The sequence below is a fragment of the Arvicanthis niloticus genome, chromosome 5, assembly GCF_011762505.2.
Source record: "Arvicanthis niloticus isolate mArvNil1 chromosome 5, mArvNil1.pat.X, whole genome shotgun sequence".
In the NCBI taxonomy this organism is placed as follows: Eukaryota; Metazoa; Chordata; class Mammalia; order Rodentia; family Muridae; genus Arvicanthis; species Arvicanthis niloticus.
Window position 1 is genome coordinate 106763690 of NC_047662.1, and position 19197 is coordinate 106782886.

The 19197-nt window shown below is 35.8% G+C and overlaps 1 protein-coding gene across 2 annotated transcripts in view; it reads left to right on the forward strand.

Moving 5' to 3' along the window:
* The window catches only part of Lingo2 (leucine rich repeat and Ig domain containing 2), a 1212628-nt gene that overhangs the window by 498473 nt on the left and 694958 nt on the right, over positions 1 to 19197 (forward strand). For both annotated transcript variants that reach the window (XM_076935173.1, XM_076935174.1), the window contains exon 3: positions 12187 to 12267. The gene's annotated coding sequence lies outside the window, so the exon portion shown is untranslated. The remainder of the gene's footprint in view (positions 1 to 12186; positions 12268 to 19197) is intronic.

A 19197-nucleotide genomic window follows, 5' to 3' on the forward strand; every position in this document is an offset into this window, starting at 1 on the left:
CCTAATCCTCTCCTTTGCTCAAGATCATGCAAGGCAGCATGTTGGTTTGGCTATGTTTCTGTTTGATTGATTGGCATGTTTGATTTTTATTAAGGCATGATTTCATACTGGCCTTGAAATTTATTGAGTGGGGAATGAACTTAAACTCTGGCTCCCATATCAGATATAACCTAGATCACATTAGTGATGTAGAACACAGAAACAAATTTGAATGAGTGCATTTTATTAATGTGATTATTCTGGTTGTATTTTTATAGCTACATTAGTTTCTCTTCATATTAATGTAATAAAATATTCTGACAAAAACAAGTTAAGGAAGAAAGAGCTATTCCAATTTACTGTGTAAGCATAAAGTCAAGTGTGACAGTTGAAGTCAGGATGGCAGGAGTTACAGGTTGGTCACATTGCATTTGCAATCAGGAGGAATAGGCCATTGAATGCATGCTACGGTTCAGCTTACTTTCTTCACTTAAAAAGTACAGGTTATGGTGCCGCTCACAATGGGCAGGTCTCCCTGCCCCAGTTAATGCAATGAAAACAATTCCCAAAATGTATTCAGAGACCCAACTTACAGGTGATACTAGATTATATCAAGATGACTGTCCGTTCTCCTCAAATATATGTGTTCCACCATTCCTGTTCAAACATATTATATACATATATACATATGTATGATGTATGTGTGTATGTATATATGTATGTATGTATGTATGTATGTATATATGTATGTATTAAAACTGGGTTTTGAAACAAGGGTCTTATCTATGTTAAGCATATACAGAACCATTGGTCTACATCCCCTCAGATGGTTTCTAAACAAGGACAAGCTATGGAAATATTGATGTACTGATCAACATCTCCAGCCCAGAATCTATTCTTAAACTGAAAGTTCAGCTTAGGTAGATCCACTTTGAAATGTATTTGTTTGGTTATAAAATTAAATTTCTTTAGATTGCAGGATTCAGGGTCTTGACTATTTGTTGTGGTAAAGAGAGAGATTCTAAAATTCTATTGACTATGTTCAGGTATGGAAGAAAACTTATAATTTCCAAACAATATCTAATATTCCTTGTCATGCGGGCTCTCCTCACATAGGCACCTGCCCCATAAAGGCAATATAACTAAAATATGGTAGTGAAGCTCATATTGTAAAACAGTATCATAAAATGATGCACTTATATACCTTCACTTTTCTGGAACCTATGAGACAAACCCAATCTCAGGTCTCTTCTACAATAAAAAAAAAATAATATTAAAGCCTTGATCCCAACAAAAGAGTGTTCATCAGGGTGGCCTTAGAGTTGTTTTCCCACATAATGGCTAAATCAAAATAATCTGTGGGAATGGAGCCTACTATGGTACAGACTGTTGTGTAATTATAATGAAAGTAGAAAATAGCACCTAAAATGTGTCCCTAGCAGAACCTGTGTAGTACGATGAAGGTGACTCACCCAATTCATTTTTATTCTGCTTGCTTGGTAGTTTACACAAATGTTGATGTATCTGCCTGCTGGTACTTCCTTGTGTTGATGATAAATTAATGTGATAATTAGTTCCCATTGTTTAAGTGATTTTTTTAAAATGAAGAACATACCTTCTAGGCTTTTGAATGGCAGCTACACCTGCATCCTTCCTTGGGCAATTTCTCTTAGTGAAACCATGTCACCTGAAGCAGTGACACTTTCCATTTAAAGCAGTGTGGTAACAGATAACAATGACAGCATGAGATTTGAGGTCTAGAAAGAGCCTGAGGCAAATAGATTATGTTTAGGCACTGACAAAACACAGACACATTATTCAGTTTTTGCCCAAGCAAGCTAATTTATTCCAAACTTGTGAAGCTTTGTTTTGATAACTTCCAAGCTTGTTCTCTTGGCTCAGTGCTTGCTTGACTGAGAGGTGTTTCCTTCTCACTACTTCCTTTTGTCTTGACAGATGCTATTTGGGGGACTAACGAGCTGAGATCACAGAATGAATCATTAAGGAAATGTAATGGGGGCCATAGTGATATACCTTGCACTCACATGTATCAGCCCAATGCTTATAAGCAAGTGCATGAAAGGAAACATGCATGTAATAGGAGCAGCAAGCTTACGTTGTTTTAAGGGATGACAATTTAGCCTCAAATCTTAGAAGACTACTCTATATTGTCATTTTTTAAAAAAGATTTCTAATCACTTTATTTTGTTTAAGATCTTATTTGGTGGATCCCTTGTGAATGGCAATCCACGGGGCCCATGCTGGTAAAATAATCGGGAAATGTTTAAACCTTTGATTTTGAACATAATAATTTTATATCACTATAGTAACACTATGTTACAACATGATATTTTGTTAGAAATAGGAAATGTAATTAATATCAAAATTCCTAATTTGCAAATAGTTCCACTAAGAACAAAGTCCCACGATAAGACTATAGACCTCAATGGTTAGGAAAACCATAATCTTCTAGAGGGCCCAATACTCATGTCTACACCACCACTCATGTGCACTTCACAATAAACAGACATGCAAAACTATATATGTAAATAAACAAATAATAACGAATTATTTCATATTAAAACAGTAGACATTCACATATATGTGGGTCTGCTGCTCACTGGTAGGCCTGGGTCCTGTTGGGCTGAGTTGTGGATCCCACATGTCTGCCACAGCTCAGGGAGGTAGAAATGCAGGAATTTGACTGAGTTTACTCCAAAAGGCATTGAGTGAACGTTGGGCTGAGAAGTCGCAGAACTCTGCTCCAGGCATGGGGAGATCTCAGTCTGAGACTTGTGTGGGGCAGAGCTCTTGGGTGGGAACCCCCAGGCAAGAAGGCATGCAGAGATCAACTGGTCTCAGACTCCTGGGCTCTCAGGTGCCATTGGGAACCACGAAGAGCTGAGATTGAGAGCTGTGGAAGAGTTGAGACTGGGGGCATAAGGGCTGGACTGGCCTTCAGCTGAGGGGGCCAAGGGAGAGAAGCTCTACCCCAGGGTAAAGACCCTTGGTCATGGTGACTCTCTTGGCTGGGTCATGACTGGCTCGGCTAGCCTCCTTGGCTGGAAGGCAGAGAGGTCCTCTGACAGTAGATTAGGCAGTTAGTTAGAGTGCCCACCCCATGGTTCTCCATGGTGTGCCCCCCAGTACAAGAGGAAGTCCATGGATTTAAAAGGTTTATTGTGATGGCAGCGGAAAGTGGATGAAGCTGTACCCCCTGTCCTCAGGGTAGGCCTGCAGTTAAATATCTTTTGTAAGGAGGAGGGTATAGGAAGGAATGCTTAATTGGCTACGCCCTCTGGCCTTTAGGTAGCTCGTTAATATGGAGATCTCTTGAGGCTCTGTAGCCTGTAGTCATACCCTACAAATCTGTGGAGGGGCTGATAGGGGCGTTGCCCTACATGACTGAAAGGCATGGATTTCTGGAGGTCTTCAGCCTTCTTGTCAGGAGCCTGGAGTCTGGGAGCCTGGCGAAATGCATGGTGTCCCTTGAAGGAATACCTGTTGGGTCTCTGGCCATCTCTAGCCAGTGCTCAACGAGAAACCATGCTATCCTTTCACAGTTCTCCTCCCCACACATATATATTACACTTACATATTCATGTGAGGTCTTCATTGACTTTAATGGGTACATGTGCAAAATGCATGTATTATTAATATGAGTGACTGAGCCAAGTATAAATTACATTTTAGAGAGAGAGAGTTGAATTGGCTGACATGTTTATTAAAAAAAATCAGTGAATATTATTTGCTTAGAATAAAGCCATTAATGGGGAAACCATATTTAAAATATTTAAAATGCCTTCCTGAGATATTATAGTATTTTCAGTTTAATATTATTCATATTAGTTTTCCTATGCAAAAACTGTGTTCAAACATAAATACAAGATTATGTTTTACTTAGTATAAATAAGGTTTTCTTATACTATGTAATCTAGCCATTTTCCACAGACTGCTTATGGTTTTTAATGAATTCTAATTACAATTTATTTTAATGTTGTCCAGGTACATTCTTGTCATTATTACAACTTTTAGACCCCTGGTATGGGCAGTATGACTACTTACCTTTATTAAATTGAAATCTTACTACAATGGTGAGAAAATATGTGAATTGGCAGGTGATTTGAGATGATACAATTTTGTCATTTGAAATGATACAGATCATAGAGACTAAAGGATCCACACTGGAAACTGTATATTTAGATACACTGATAATTAGGACAGATTAGCAGAATCCATCCTGGTTTGACAAAATCCCAGGAAATACCATGTTCCAGAAAATTCAAGTTTGTAAAATATTAAGTAAGACTGAGCTACATTCAGAGCCTGCATCATGTCTAGAGAGGAGGAAACTTTAGAGCTGGGTCTGTAACGTACTTATTATGCACAGATAGAAAATGGCCAAAGATCCATCAGTAGGTACCTACTCTTCTGCTTATTAATCTAAGTACTCTTAAAACTGCCTCAAAACTGTGCTCTAAGGAACAAAATCTTATTTAAAATACTTTAAATATCAATACAAACATTCAACTGTTGATTTATTTGAGCATCTGTATTGTTAGTGCTCTAATTTAAAACTATTAAAAACAATAAAAAATGGAGTTTTCTATTTCAATGAGCTTGTTTGCACCACAGTAATTTTAAAATATCACTTTAATCAATAATATTCACAGTACCAGAGCCTTTGGGCCTGCAAAATGCCAGCTGTTTAATTTTGAAAAATGAATATTGCCCTTAAAAAATTCATCAGGTCAAGCATTTGCATTACATTACACTTAGCACATGCTACATAGACTTAAATCTATATAGACTTAAAAATCTTAGAATGTCCTCATTAATTATATCAAGAAGACATAAAGCTTGGTATCTTTCTGTGTGATATCCAATTACAAGGTCATAGGGTTTTATTGATTTCCCCAATTTCTGCCCCTACTGAATACAGAAAATCACAGATAGAAAATTAAGCTACTATAAAACAGGTTTACATTTGTATTTACTCTCTAAGACAGACAGACAGACAGACAGACACACACACACACACACACAAAACACACACACAAAGAGGGAGAGAGAAACAGTACAATTTTTGCTTTACAGTGAAGAAAAGCCAATTCTTGACAAAATGTTCCATGCCTTTAATCGCAACATTTGGAAGATGGTTCTAAGTCAGAAGTCATTTGCAAGGAAAGCTGGAGTACATGAGACCCTACCTACCATGTAAGTAAAATAGGGAGAGAAAGCCATGAAAAAAAAAAAAAAAAAAAAAAAGGAAAGGAAAAAAGAAGCAGAATCCTGCCACTGTAATTTCCCACAATATAGCTAAACCCGAATAACATTAAGCTTAATGAAATAAACAAGGCATGAAAAGTTACATTTAAGTTCTAACAAAGTTGGGGTGGGAAGAGCATTGTGAGGATACTGGTTACCAATGCAGAGAGGGTTAGAAGATATGGTGGGCATCTTGGTTACCAACAGCCTCACATTATTTTCATCAGAGATTTGGGGTAGGAGAGCATTGTGGGGATGTTGATCAAGAACAAGATTCCATCTGAATACAAGCAGAAGATAAATGTGACACAATATACAGCCGCATACCTACAGTTAGTCATAGTGCACGGTTTTCTCAAAAATCACTGAGAGTAAAGTATTTTTACCACAACATTGTAAATAGGTGACGGGTAGTCAATGTTAATTAGCCCAAATTAACTATTGTATTATATGGACATATATAAAAGCAATAGTATATAATATATTCATTTTATTAAAACAAACACAAATTAAATGCTAAAAACATGAGGAATCAAATGAGTATATCCCTAAAGAAATAAAACCTAAGCAACCCATAATCTTTATTGTACAGAATTTTCTTTTGCCTTTTTTTCTACAGATACATATTGAAATAAAAATTATAAGGCCACGAAGTATTATTCGCAGCAGATAATATATGTATATGTGTGGTGTGTTGAGTGTTTCACATTTGTATACCAAAATGTTTACATTTTTGTTGGTTAGTTTTCTGCTTCAGTGATAAAACATCATATCAAAATCAATAGAGAAAAAATTTACTGTGGCTTATGGTTCCAGAACGAAGGTTCATAAGGGGAGGCATAACAGCATATATCCAGAGCAAGACAATGAGGAATTACACTTTTAACTTTAACACACAGCAGACTGGACACTGGATAATGCTCTAAATTCTCATGGCCTGCCTTTAGTACAGTGGCATACTTCCTCCAGCAATGCTTCAACTCCTAGGGTTTCTATGACCTCCCCCATGAATGTCATCAACTATAAACCAGGCATTCAAATGTATTAACCTGTGGGGAACCTTTCTCATTCAAACCACCACAGTTTTGTTCATTAAATATACACAATTTTACATGTTAATCATATCTCAATAGAATATTTAAAATTAAAACTTGTGAATCATAGGTTTCTAATATAATTTTTTGATACAAGAGTCACATACATATTGGGTCATTAGACAGGGAGTATAGTGTGTTTCTTAAAGTCATTCACTAAACTGGTTGTGAAGTAAAAGACCACATATTTTAAAAGGGTATTTCAGGGAAATCAGAACAGAGGAAGAAGGTAAGTTGGTGGGAGCTTAGGTTTTGAAGAGTTTTCTGGAGTAAGTTCACCCCGAGGAAACTTTATGTTAACTTTGAGAATAGTAAAGAGGTTTCATAAATCTCAGAAACATTAAATCATTTTTTTCTGAGTGTCATCAAAGTTTTAAAAGGCAAAAATTTGCAAACGTATCAATAATACAAGATAACAAAAAACTGACAGAAATTTTTTCAAATGTTTTAATTCACAGAGTTGCATGGATACAGTATCAAGAGTTTATGCCCAGAAAACTTTCAAAACAGTGAAATAAAATTTTAATTATTATATGACCTTATATGTCTTAAAGACTTACTTCACCTAAAATATTTGGTACATATTATATTCTCCTTGAAAATCTTTTAAATTCTATTCATAGGTGGACTTATATATTTAGTCAACCTATGCATTAAATACTTGCTGGGAAGTTTCCTTAATAACATATTAGTGGTGACCAGGAAACCTGGTAGGGCTCACCTCATATGGCATGTTAAGAGGAACAAACAAATGTTATCTAACAATTTTTTAGCACAGTATAACTTCACAAATAATGGATTCTACAGTTTTGGGGATGTAATATATTCCAAGTACCTAATGTACTAACTCATTTATTATTCTCATCCATCTCTTTAGGTAAGTAGTTTGATATGCTTTTATGAATAAAGAAGTCAGAATACACTAATCATTAGAAATTTCCCAAAAGCCATTCAAATTCAATAAGACTAGGTGCAAATTCTCTGCTCAAAATCACATTGTTCTGTGAAATAATAGAGAGGAAACCTTAAGAAGACAGAGTAAAATATTAAGAGACATTCCCAATTAGAAGGAAGTATGCATTTATTAGAAGTAGCATTTAAAATGAAACCTAGAGAGATTTGGAAATAACCAGGGAAGGGGCAGAGTTAAGATAGTTTTAACAAACAACTTTCCCAGTAAGGATCTTAAAATTAGCACAAATGGAGCAAAAATTTCCTGTGACTAGATTAACAGTGCCTTTGGTGTGGGACACTAAAAGGAATGCAATTGATATCCAAAAGACAAAAAGAAGTCAATTATGTAGAAGTAGACCCAGTTAATATTTTACAGTAAATCTTTTATGTCTTGGATATAGAAAATGAATGTGAAGGGCAAGAATAAAGCACAACTAGACTACCCAAGTAAACCAAAATGTACCTGGTGGGCATTACGGTGAAGTTGGTAAAATGTAGATGAGTTCAAGGATGTATCTGGGTGGTTAGAAAGGAGAGTCATCCCCAAACGTTGGTGTTTGAGTTGGGATTTCTGGGCTAAAATATTTTTTCGTCCACTTGATTGATTGATTGATTGAGTGAGTGAGTGAGTGAGTGATTTGTCGATTCAAGGTCTGACAACATATTTGTTACACTTAAAGACATAATTTTCTTTTGGACTGAACTCAGAATTATAAGTAGAAGATCTCAGTGAGGACAGCCTATAATTCTTGGCAAGCTGTTCCTCTCATATTCTTTGATATCCTTCATTCTTTTAGACAGAAGTTTAGCATATTCTGCAGTTTCTCCTTATTTCTCTTAGTATGTTGTTTATTCTAAACAAAATGTGTATTTTTTTGTTGCAGGACATAAAAATGGAGTAACATGGTTTTTAATCTTGTGTGCTTTGGTGATGTTTCTTACCTTCTTGTTTAAGGAAGTTTTGATATGTTGGCAGATATCAACTTTAGAGAGACTGAAAAGCTTCCATATTTTGCTACTTCTTTTGGGACCCAGCCAGTGAAATACAGTAGTATCTGTCAGTTCAGAACTAATTTCTTTCATTTTGTTCACAATAACCAAGTTGAGAATCCTGAGACTGGCATCCACATTGTATCCTGAATCAGATTTGTGCATCTCCCCAGTTTTCCGTGGTCTATAAAACAGCAGTGCCACTCTGCCATGGTTCAAGACAACTTTATTCATGGGAAAATCCTGTTTGTGGTTTCTACCACTTATTAGAACCACAAAACCTGTGTCTTGGCTAGTTTACATCAACCTGACAGAAGCTAGAGTCCTTAGAGAGGAGGGAGCCTCTATAGAGAAAATACTTTCATAAGATTGGGATGTAAGGCCTAACACATTGCACCTGGTACCATCCCTGGATTCGTGGTCCTGGCTTCTGTAAAAGAGCAGACTTAATAAGCTACTCCATGGCTTAATTAGATTCTGACTTCTGGTGGCTGGAAGGAGATACTCAGGTTTATTTTGACATGGCTGATAACCTACGAGGAGCCTCCCTGCCTTCTAAAAAAGTCTTAAAGTTTACTGCATGATATCGTCATCATTAGAATTATCTGGAATTATGGGATTTTCTTTCAAAACATAAAAATATTTTTACATTGAAAAGTATTTTCCATTAGAATAGTTTATTAAATGGTTCAAACATAGAGCAAAACATAAATGACTATGAACACGGATTTACAAGTGAAATACAGATGACAATGCTCAGGCAACTATTGTTGAATGTGAAGAACCAAAGGTGTGAATCCATACCATAAAACATGCCTAACCTACATTGATCTGCTTGGCTAATGAGAGTGGAACCTGTATTCCAGGTGAAAGACTGGCAATACTCCAAGTCAAAGATTGCTAACTCTCATGTTTCCTCTTTCATTAAGTCACTCATGCAACAAATGATTTTACATGGTTTGGTACAGGTGTAGTATAATACTAGACACTGGGAATGGGCTGAGCAGGAATGGCTCACATCTTCACAAAAGCTCAGCAACATTGTTTTAACTACACTGCTTCTATCAGCCTGTATGCTCATTTATGGCTTTGTTTTTGTGGTAGTTGTTGGTATTGTTTGTTGCTCTTGTTGTTGAAGTGTGGTTAAGATGACCAAAAATCCACTGTGCAGTTACTAGGTTGCTATTACTGGTTTCCTTTGGTTAGAAAAAAAAAACCATCAGCTGTTAATAACTTAAATTATAAAGACCGCTGTTTTGTTTCAAGCCTTGGCTTGTTATTTGCTAGGTAAATCTGTCTATACCTTGGTTAGAAGTTGTGCTTTGCTATGCTAATGGGACCAATAAAAATATTATCCTTGGTTTGTTTTGAGAATTTACTGGACAAATAGTTGTGTTAAGAAGAATGGTATATGAAAATTATTCAGTAATTGCTATGTAACTATAGAGCTTGAAAATGTGTGTGTGTGTGTGTGTGTCAGCATCATAATGTGGAGATATATTCTTTAAATATATTTAATGCCAGACAAAACATGTAGAGTAATGGCCAAACATTATAGTTGTAGTAGAAGAAATTCAACTCTCAAAAGTTTAAGCAGAATAAAAAGTTTTAACTTGATTGACCTAATAAAAAGACACCACTGCATTGTATCCCACTCAGGGTTTTTGAAAGATTAAAGCAAATAAAAATGTAGATATCCTTAGCAGGTGTATCTCTAAGAAAGTCATGAACAAAGAAAGTGTGTGCCACCAAAGCAATCTGGAATGAAGTCCTCATCGCTCAGCTGGGAGTCCCCAAACAAAGCAGTTAAAAAACCAGGCAACTTGAAATAAAGAAGAATAAAAAGTAACTGTTTGAGGTTTCCCTTTTTTCTACTTAAGAACAGACAGTGTGAATTTCATACTAAAGTAGAACTGGGTATAGCAAAGGTCCAAGAGTCTCTTTCAGTATGGCTTCTGGCAATGTGCTTTAAGTGGAATCTATAGATAGACTTAATCAGTACTGTCACTGGACTTTTCTAAACTAAATGTTTGCTTTCAATATTAAAACTTTTAGTGAGTAACTCAATCAAAAACTGAATTTATTTGAATTTATTGTTCTCTCTCTTCAATCTTCCTTTTGATTTAGTCCTGTAGATAAGTAGCTGTAGTTGGGTTAATATGTTAAAATTAGTTTTATACTTTAATATTTTAGGATTAAACTAGCTGTTTTGTGGTATTGATGTAACTATTACATAGTTCTTTGGCTTACTAGCATTAAGAAGGATAAAATGGCATATTCAATTTTATACATCTTAATTAAAATAATTGTGAATATTTGCAATCTGAGAAAATATCACTTCTATGACATCAGTTTGCTAGACATATCATATTAATTAAATTTTAAAATTTTATGTAAATGTTACTTGTTTAAAATATTAGATTTTTTTGTATGTTCTAGGTTAGCATTAAATAGGTAACTAGATTGCCTTGCAGATTAATAATCATTGTTTTAAGAAAAGGTCAAAGCACCAAACACAAAAAAGGAAAAGCTTTCATTCAGAATTTTCACTTATTTTAAAACTTTAAAATGCTGTAATAAAACATGAAATCATCTATGTCCATTCTGCTGCACTGATTGTAGCTTTCAAATTTGGTGAAGCACCATTATATTCAATTTTTAATTTATTCTTATTTTGTGCTGAGATATGTCACATAGAAGACATGACAGTTGTTGGCAAAACATTATTGTGCACATATATTGTTTTTAGATAAAATAGCCAAGCTAACTGCATTCCTCATGGCTTGTAGAGCCAGCATGTTACTTAGACTCACAGTTTCTTCAGTATTTAGCCACCCATGGGAATGCTAGCGGTTGGTGCTGAGTGTTTTCCTTATTGATATCCATTTTAATTTTTGAGACAATGTCTCTTATGGAACATTGCTGGAGCTTGCTATTTTGGCTAATACCTGCATAACCAGCAAATTCCTTGAATCCAAATCCCTTCTCAATTCTTGCTGCCAGTGTTGAAGTCACAGATAGAAGATTTCTACCACCTCCCTTTTACATAGTCCACATAATCATAATTGAGTTCTTACAATTTGTGAAGGATGCATTTTACCAAAGGAATATGTTGCCATTCCTACAAATAATAATTAAGTGAGTTGAGGTAGAGAAATAACATTAGACAACAGCAAAACTCCATACTTCTCAATTATCACTTTAATTTGCTTTTAGCAAGTAGTTTTTAAATGGTTGCTCCTTTATAAAATCTAAATTTGAATTATTACTGGAGTCTTACTTCAGATTACTGTCTTCTATTTTATCAGATTAGTTATACTTAAATTTTATAATTTCTTACAGGAAATATATAAATAAAGAGAAAGAGAATTACCTGTTTTTATAAGCAGACTGCTAGGTATGTATTAGCAAGTGAATTAAGTCTCAAAAAGATGACTATCATTTTCATATCTTACAAATTTTTGTACAGAGAAATTATGAGATATGAATTAAAACTCTTGATAAAATTCAAGTTAAAATAATCACTGTAAAAAATAAGTAAATAAATAGCCAAATCTCTCTACTTTGTGTAGAAAAATATTTATGCAGTAATTTGTGAAGAGTAAGGAAACACTTTGGCAACAAATTTTTGTTTTCATAGTATAACAACTCTCTTAAGAAAATATCATGTAATTGAATGTGGGATTCCCTTGTGGTACTTATAATCTGTACCCTATTTTAGTGTCTTGGAAGTCCTAGACAGCCATAATTTCCATTGCAGCTTAACAAAAGCTATAATAGCAGCAAAACACTGGGAAGCACTTTTTAAGTGGCAGTGTGGAATAATAATAAAATTTTATAGTTAATCACCATAAAGACATATATTAATCTGAATAATCTTTCACCTTCTTTTTATTTATAGGAATTGGAGAGTGACACGAGAAGACAGCATTATGAGCTCTTGGGGCTTCTAATCTGTTCTGTGGATTTTTAAACATATGAGGTAAACATTGAGTTCATTTTCATCGTGTTTATAAAATAAAAGTAAATAGCATCTTAAAATTTGTTAAACTATACTTAGCTTCTGTTCATATTTGCTTCATATCCTATATGAAAAATTTACCATATTCCAGAGTTATAATGTCTTTTGTTTAATTATGAATTTTGTATGCATATCTTCTGAACTAATCTCTGACTTTGTGAGATCTGGGAATTGAACTTACATAATCTAACTTGATAGCAAGTGTTTTCAACTATACACACAGATTAATTTCATTCACAACACTCATCAGAGGCTTTTATTTTTGAAGAAGATGGTTATTAATATAGAGTTCTACAATTAGTCAAGGTGCAGAAAATGAGAGACTGTGAAGTGGTCAGCTCTAAATGCCTCTATCAGAACTTTACTCCCAAGCCTCCCAGGTCATCATGAAGGTGACATAGAGATTGTAAGAATCAGAGGTAGACACTGTCTGAAATAAAACATTTGTTGAACATGAAGACACAACTGCACATGTAAACTCCAGTCAGCTGTCACTGCAGGCACAAAGCTTTCAACCACACCAAACCAACTGACAGCACAGATGGGGGGCGGTTTATGAAGTCCAATTACTAGCTGAGTGGGTACTGGCAATTGATTTCTAGGGGAGTGAGAGCCAGTTCTCTTTATGCACGCAGATGTTAAAAGGCTACTTATAAAATATCCTATTCCCATGCACATGGAGGCAGTGCTAAGTGGACTTGGTGAGTTTTAAAATCTCTCTCTCACTAACACACACACACACACACAAAGAGAGAGAGAGAGAGAGAGAGAGAGAGAGAGAGAGAGAGAGAGAGAGAGAGAGAGAGGGGGGGGGACATGAATACAAAAGTGATGGGGAATTGCAGGGAAGGAAATGGGAAGAATATGATCAAAAAATCTGTCAAATGCATGTATGTAGGAGAAAGTTGCATGTAATGTTTGTTGTCTGAAGCTGTACCTTTATGAATGTTCATGCTTTGTTTAATGATGTAGTAGGTGTATAGGATCCTGAGGGGTAAATAAATTTAAAACCATATACCTTCTGGTTCTTTTGTCATTAGTCCTAGCAACAATTTCTACAGTATTATGTATATATTTTGTGTGGGTCGGTGCATCTTATGCCCACATTTCAACCTACCCTGTCTCTTTTTATGATGTTTCTTCTTCATCAAAATTTTATGTATGAATATGTGTGCTTCTCTTCTGTTGTTTGACTTTGGAATGAAACATTTGTAATCTCTGCTTTCATCTGTACACTGAAACTCAGGGAAAATAATATGGATATAAGGATTGATGGGAACATAAGGCTTATCTAGCATCTGTTATGAATACTGTGTGAGTGTATACCTGTAAGCCCAGCAATCAAGAAGCTGAAGTAAGAATATTGTGAGTTCAAGTTCAGCCAGTACCATAACAGTAAGAGCTGGTGTCAAAAACCTGAAAAATAAAAATAAAATTAAATTTAAACACACAAGCAAAAGTTCCTCATTTAACTTAAGCATAGGCAGGTGAATGAGACCCTACAAGTTTTATCCTGAACCTACTGGACTCACAGAATTAAATAAATAAAAGTTCTATGGAAAAAAAGATATATCTCTTTCTACCCTACACCACATATCTCAGGTGAATAATAGTGTCAAGAAAAATATGATTTAAATGCAGATGGTCTACCTACTTTATATCGTGAGAACACACATATACACATATACATATCAGTATAGAAAAGTAAGTTGTAGTCCATAGGAAAGACAGTGTGCCTGAAACAGAAATATAGATCTAAATAAGAAAAAGAAGAGAGGGAGAAAAGGAGGGAAGATAGGAAGGAGGGAGGGGAAAAAGGAAAAGAAAGGACTAATAAGAAAATATTTAGAAATAAATTTGTGTCCAGAAGTGAAACATGATACCATAGATAAAAAAATGTATTGAATTAGCTGTAACAAATATAAAGGCATCATTGACAAAATTCAAGTCTTACAATCCCTAACTGTAAGCTTACAATGCTGTCTATTATGTTATTTTAGATCCATCAATAGAAGAATTGATGGTTATGTAAAAAGAATCAGGGAAGCTGTTAATTTGCTCTACTGAAACTGTCTGTTAAAAAGTTCTTCAAATCAAAAAGGAATATTTAATGGCACTTAAAATGTGATACATTTGAAATTATTCAGAGACACTAATATAATTGCTTCTTAGGATATGTCTTAACTTTCTCAGTCTGTATTGTAGGTTTTAGTAATTTGGATGAAGTAACCTCTTCTTGCTTGAATTTATGGAAACTCAAAAGCTATCTCTAATACTAAAAACAAAACACCAATGTTTTACATGTGCCTTGAAAGTACACGGGTACACGCATATTATATTTTGACACGCTAAAAATGAAATGCAAATTATTGCTTTATGGAATTAGTGGAAGTTATTTTGAACATTAAAATTCCATTTGCTTGTGAAGGGGTGTTTTAAAAATATCAAATCCTTATGCAAACCCTTTCTACAGTGACAACTTCCATTTTAGTAAAACTTTACATCAATGAAAAAATGAAAAGATAAATCCTACATCCTCTGACTTATTCTAACATTAGATTCATTTTACTTTCATCCTCAGTCTGTGGTACAAAAACTGTCCTGTAGGTGTATCCACTGGGCCTTGATACTCTACAATCAGTTCATCTCTGAATATTGACCAGGTGTGGATTTTTGTGATTATCTCTGTATGTGGCACAAAGAAGCTTCTTTGATGAGGGGTGAGGGATCTTAATCTGTGGTTATAAGCTGAGTTTTAGAATGCAATAGGAAAACATGCTAGTCTGTGACAATAGTAAGTATTTCTTTAAATCCCATGATGACTTCACTATACTGCATAGTTGGCATGGTTTCTGGTAACAAGCATGCCCTCCTGTTGAGTGGGCCTTAAGTCCAAATAAACAGCAATTAGTTACTGTGAAGATATATGAGTGTCATTTTTACACCTTTAATAATATTTTGTTGTGCTAGACCTTCTTGTTCAAAGGCGTCACAACTGTGTAGGAATCTATAGTGCTTCCCCAGTGAAAACGTGTAGAGCACCCTCAGGTACTGTGAAAAGCATACCCAGGAAAGGAGGCTTTCAACTCCGTTTCAGTTTAAACATTGTTTCTATCAGAAATCTAACAACAGTCTTTAAAACTATTTTTTTTCAAAACTAATATAAGTGTGTGTAAGAGAAAATTTTACCTAATAAAATATTATATGTTGGTTTGGGAAAAAAAATTGTCAGAGCAGAAACAACAGCAAAGCAATGTGAATTTCAAATGATTAAATTTACTTGTTTGTAGAAAACTGAATTCTAAACTATTTGAGATGATGGGTATTATCTGCAAATATGTTAAAGTCAAGTTAGAGGCAGTAAAAATGTGTATCTGTGTCTTTAAATCAGATTCAGAGTGTTTGAGTATAACAGAGCCTAGTATGGAACTGTTGGTTTTTGTGGTTGGTTGGTTGGTTGGTTGGTTGGTTAGTTGGTTGGTTGGTTCTTATTTTAAAAGAGAATTATATGGGCTTATTTTAAGTAACAAAATGTACAAAGAAAAAAAGAATAAGAACATGTCTGACATATAATATACACGTACTACATAAAGCTTACATATACTGTACTCAACTACATAAAGCAATGGTATAGATGAGATTTGTTTTTGAAACAATATGTCAGCATGTTCCTAGGTGGGATGAATATGGTGCTACCCTCCTGAAGGATGTTCCCACAAGTACTTGTCACCTTGCTGGTGCTTGCAGCTGTTTGTTCAGTGTGTTTTGCCAGTCAACTGCTTCTCATAGTGGATTCGGTAACTCATATCTAATTAATCCATCCTTATTTCATGGTCTTTTTGGCAGAGAAGGAACATTTACATATGTCATTAGATCATTTCATTTAATGCCATGCTGATCTTTGATGGTTCATATTTTTTTCCTTTAAGAAAACCTTTAAGATACATCATATAGAAAAAATGATAGAATTGTTTTAATTCTGTCAATTAATTAGAAAGTGCTTTAAAGCATCTGTGAAGCAGGATGCATTAAATGACTGCAGAATATTTCTACACCATTAACCATCTACCTGGTATGATCTGCCTAAAGTAAGGCACAATGCATTACTGGATACAATCCAGGATCCAGAGCTTATTTATGAGCTTGAGAGGGAGCAACAACAATGTTGCTTACTTAATAGCATCTGAAGATTAGTTAGCAACTGTTAGTGGGAAAAGAGATGGCTTATTGTCCATCACAGACTACATGCTTTGACATTTCAGTAGCCTTCAGTTGAGCCAAGCACTTAGTTTCTTAGCAGTTTAATTTGAGCATAAATTTAAATCTTTTGTGTATATTTTATTATTTTTAGTCACTTGGGGCAATGCCTAGGATAAGATGTTGACCTTTTAATTAGGCGTTTCTTTATATATTGCACAAGATTATTTCTTTCTAAAAAATTTGTTAGTATTGGTTAGGATTTTCCTTTGTACTTCTCTGTATGAATGTACTGGGAACCTATCAAGGTGATGCCTTCTGATTGCACATTACAGTATCATAGAGATTCCAAAGGACTGCATGTTTAAAATTTGGTTATGTCCTTAATTATGAGGGCCAAATATGTGGGCCTCTTCTAGTCATTATCGATCAACAACACTGTGGTTCTAAGATACAATATTTAGAGAAGATTGCCTAAGTTATATGATTTGTTTCCATTCATCTATATACCTAAGGTTTATCAATGGATTAAATAAGACTATTAAAGTCTTTGTGTTTTATCCAAAAAAAAAAAAAGAAAAGAAAAGAAAAACACTTTTATTGAAACTTAGATTGGATCAATTCCATCACTTCATATTGATTTGTGTTATACATGCTGAAACCTCTGCTTGAATTTAGTATTTTAAGGTGTGGGTTTCTTTATTCTTCATGAACTATTTCCATTAAGGAGACCATGGAAATATTTTCCTCTCCTTTGACTACACAGACAGTAGGGAACAGAAAGATTATTACTGTGGTTAGAGGATGACATCACAGAGTCCAAAGCCTTACTTGATTTCTAGTAGCATCTAACTAATTTTTTGGACATAGTAAATTGTAAGGTGTTCCGCGCCCCTTCCGAGTCCCCTCGCCTGCAAGAGAGACACTGGAGGCAGTGTACGGGTAGTTACTACAACGAGGCTTTATTCTTGTATCAGCTGAAGCAGAAGACACCAAGCCCCAAAAAGGCACTGCTTATATGCACCCTAGAGTAGCGTGTTCACTTCTGATTGGCTGCTTGCTCATCACCCCATATTACACCCTGGGATGGGCAGTGGCTTGGAGCACTTTCGCCTCTTGCACCTGTGCAGTTTAGTTGTTTACTTGTGGGAGCACCGGATGCCAGCGCCATCTTGTAATGGTGAATGTTGTCACTGCTCACCGCAGCTCCCTACATCTCCCCTTATCTATTTTATAAAGATGGAACAGCCTTTTGCCTATCAAGCGGGGCACCAACTCAGTGAGGGAAAGCAGAGGCCTGATCCCCTGTGCAAAATCAGATATTGTAATGGGTTTCTTCTCTTGTTGTCGTGCAATGAGTAATAATTCCCATACCCATCTCGATGCCTTTTGTTGGGGAAAGGGAGCCTCCACCCTGGGGTGCCACCAGGGGAGGAGGTTTCTTGGCATCAAACCTTTTTGCAATCAGGCATACTTTCGGGAAATCTATCCACACTCATGGAACATTCCCTGTCGAGTACCCACTCACAAACACCTCTAAGTATTCAGGAACCACAGTTATTCAGGCAAGGGCTGGCTAGACTTAGACATCTCATCGACCCAGTGCAATGGGCTGAACCCTTGGGGTGCATCGACTGAGGGTCTCAGTCATCAGTTACTTTCTTAGCATCGATAGCCAAATTTCAGGGGAAGATCCTTGTTCCAAGGCTACGAGTGCTTGGGCGATAGCGACCTTGTCACGTTTTTGTTGGGCTCTGAGCTTGCAGACCAACCATAACATGAACACTAATCCACATAGGGATGCAGCAAACAAACCTATCCCCACCCTTTAAGAAAGAAAGAAAATGCAGAGGTAAGCCAAGAAGTAAAATCGCCAAGGGTAACAGGGTTCACTCGTGTTCCATTAAGGCTCAAGATCCGGATCTGCAATTGCTGCTGCATCTGGTCCAGCTCCTTAGTCCAATTCCCTTGTAAATCAGCAGAAAGATTATGGCTTTGAATGAATGTATCGTTCATAAATCTCAGAGGTGTAATACATAGATGTATGGTTGCTGACACGCAGCTCATTTGAACCACATCTGTGAGTTGTTCCACATGGGCTTGGAGCAAATCAACTCTCTGATTGACCAACAGAATGCCTGATGCCAAGTGTGCATCCACTTTCTGTAGAGTGGTCAAAGCCTCAGAAGTCTTTTCTGAAGCCATGGCTATGCCGGTTGTCACAGCTACAGCTGCAGAGATGGTAATAGCAGTGATAATGGCTGCAGTAATGCCAAAGTCTCTCTTCTGTCAAAATAAAGTCAAGGTCCCAAACGTCTGAACGGGGATAGGGATCCATTGTGGTATTCTGGCTATTAGGGCCTGCTTATAGACAAGAGCAGACCAGCACTGGGACATAAAGCAAGTTACATTGGTACAAGTATTAAAGGAGTTGTTGGATAAAATGAAAAGAAATGGAGGATACACACAAACTGGAGTCGGTCCTATCTTAAGAGTGGTGGTCACCTCTTTGAGCATATGATTTACCAATCCAGTACCATTAATAATACCTTTAGAACCATTTGTATTTGAGGCATTAATTCACTTGGTATAGTTAAAGGTATAGGAGAAATTCTGTTTAGCAGAAGCGGCACCTTTTAAGAAGGCAAGGGCATAGGTTTTGGAAAAGCAGATAGGATAGCCCATCTAAATTCA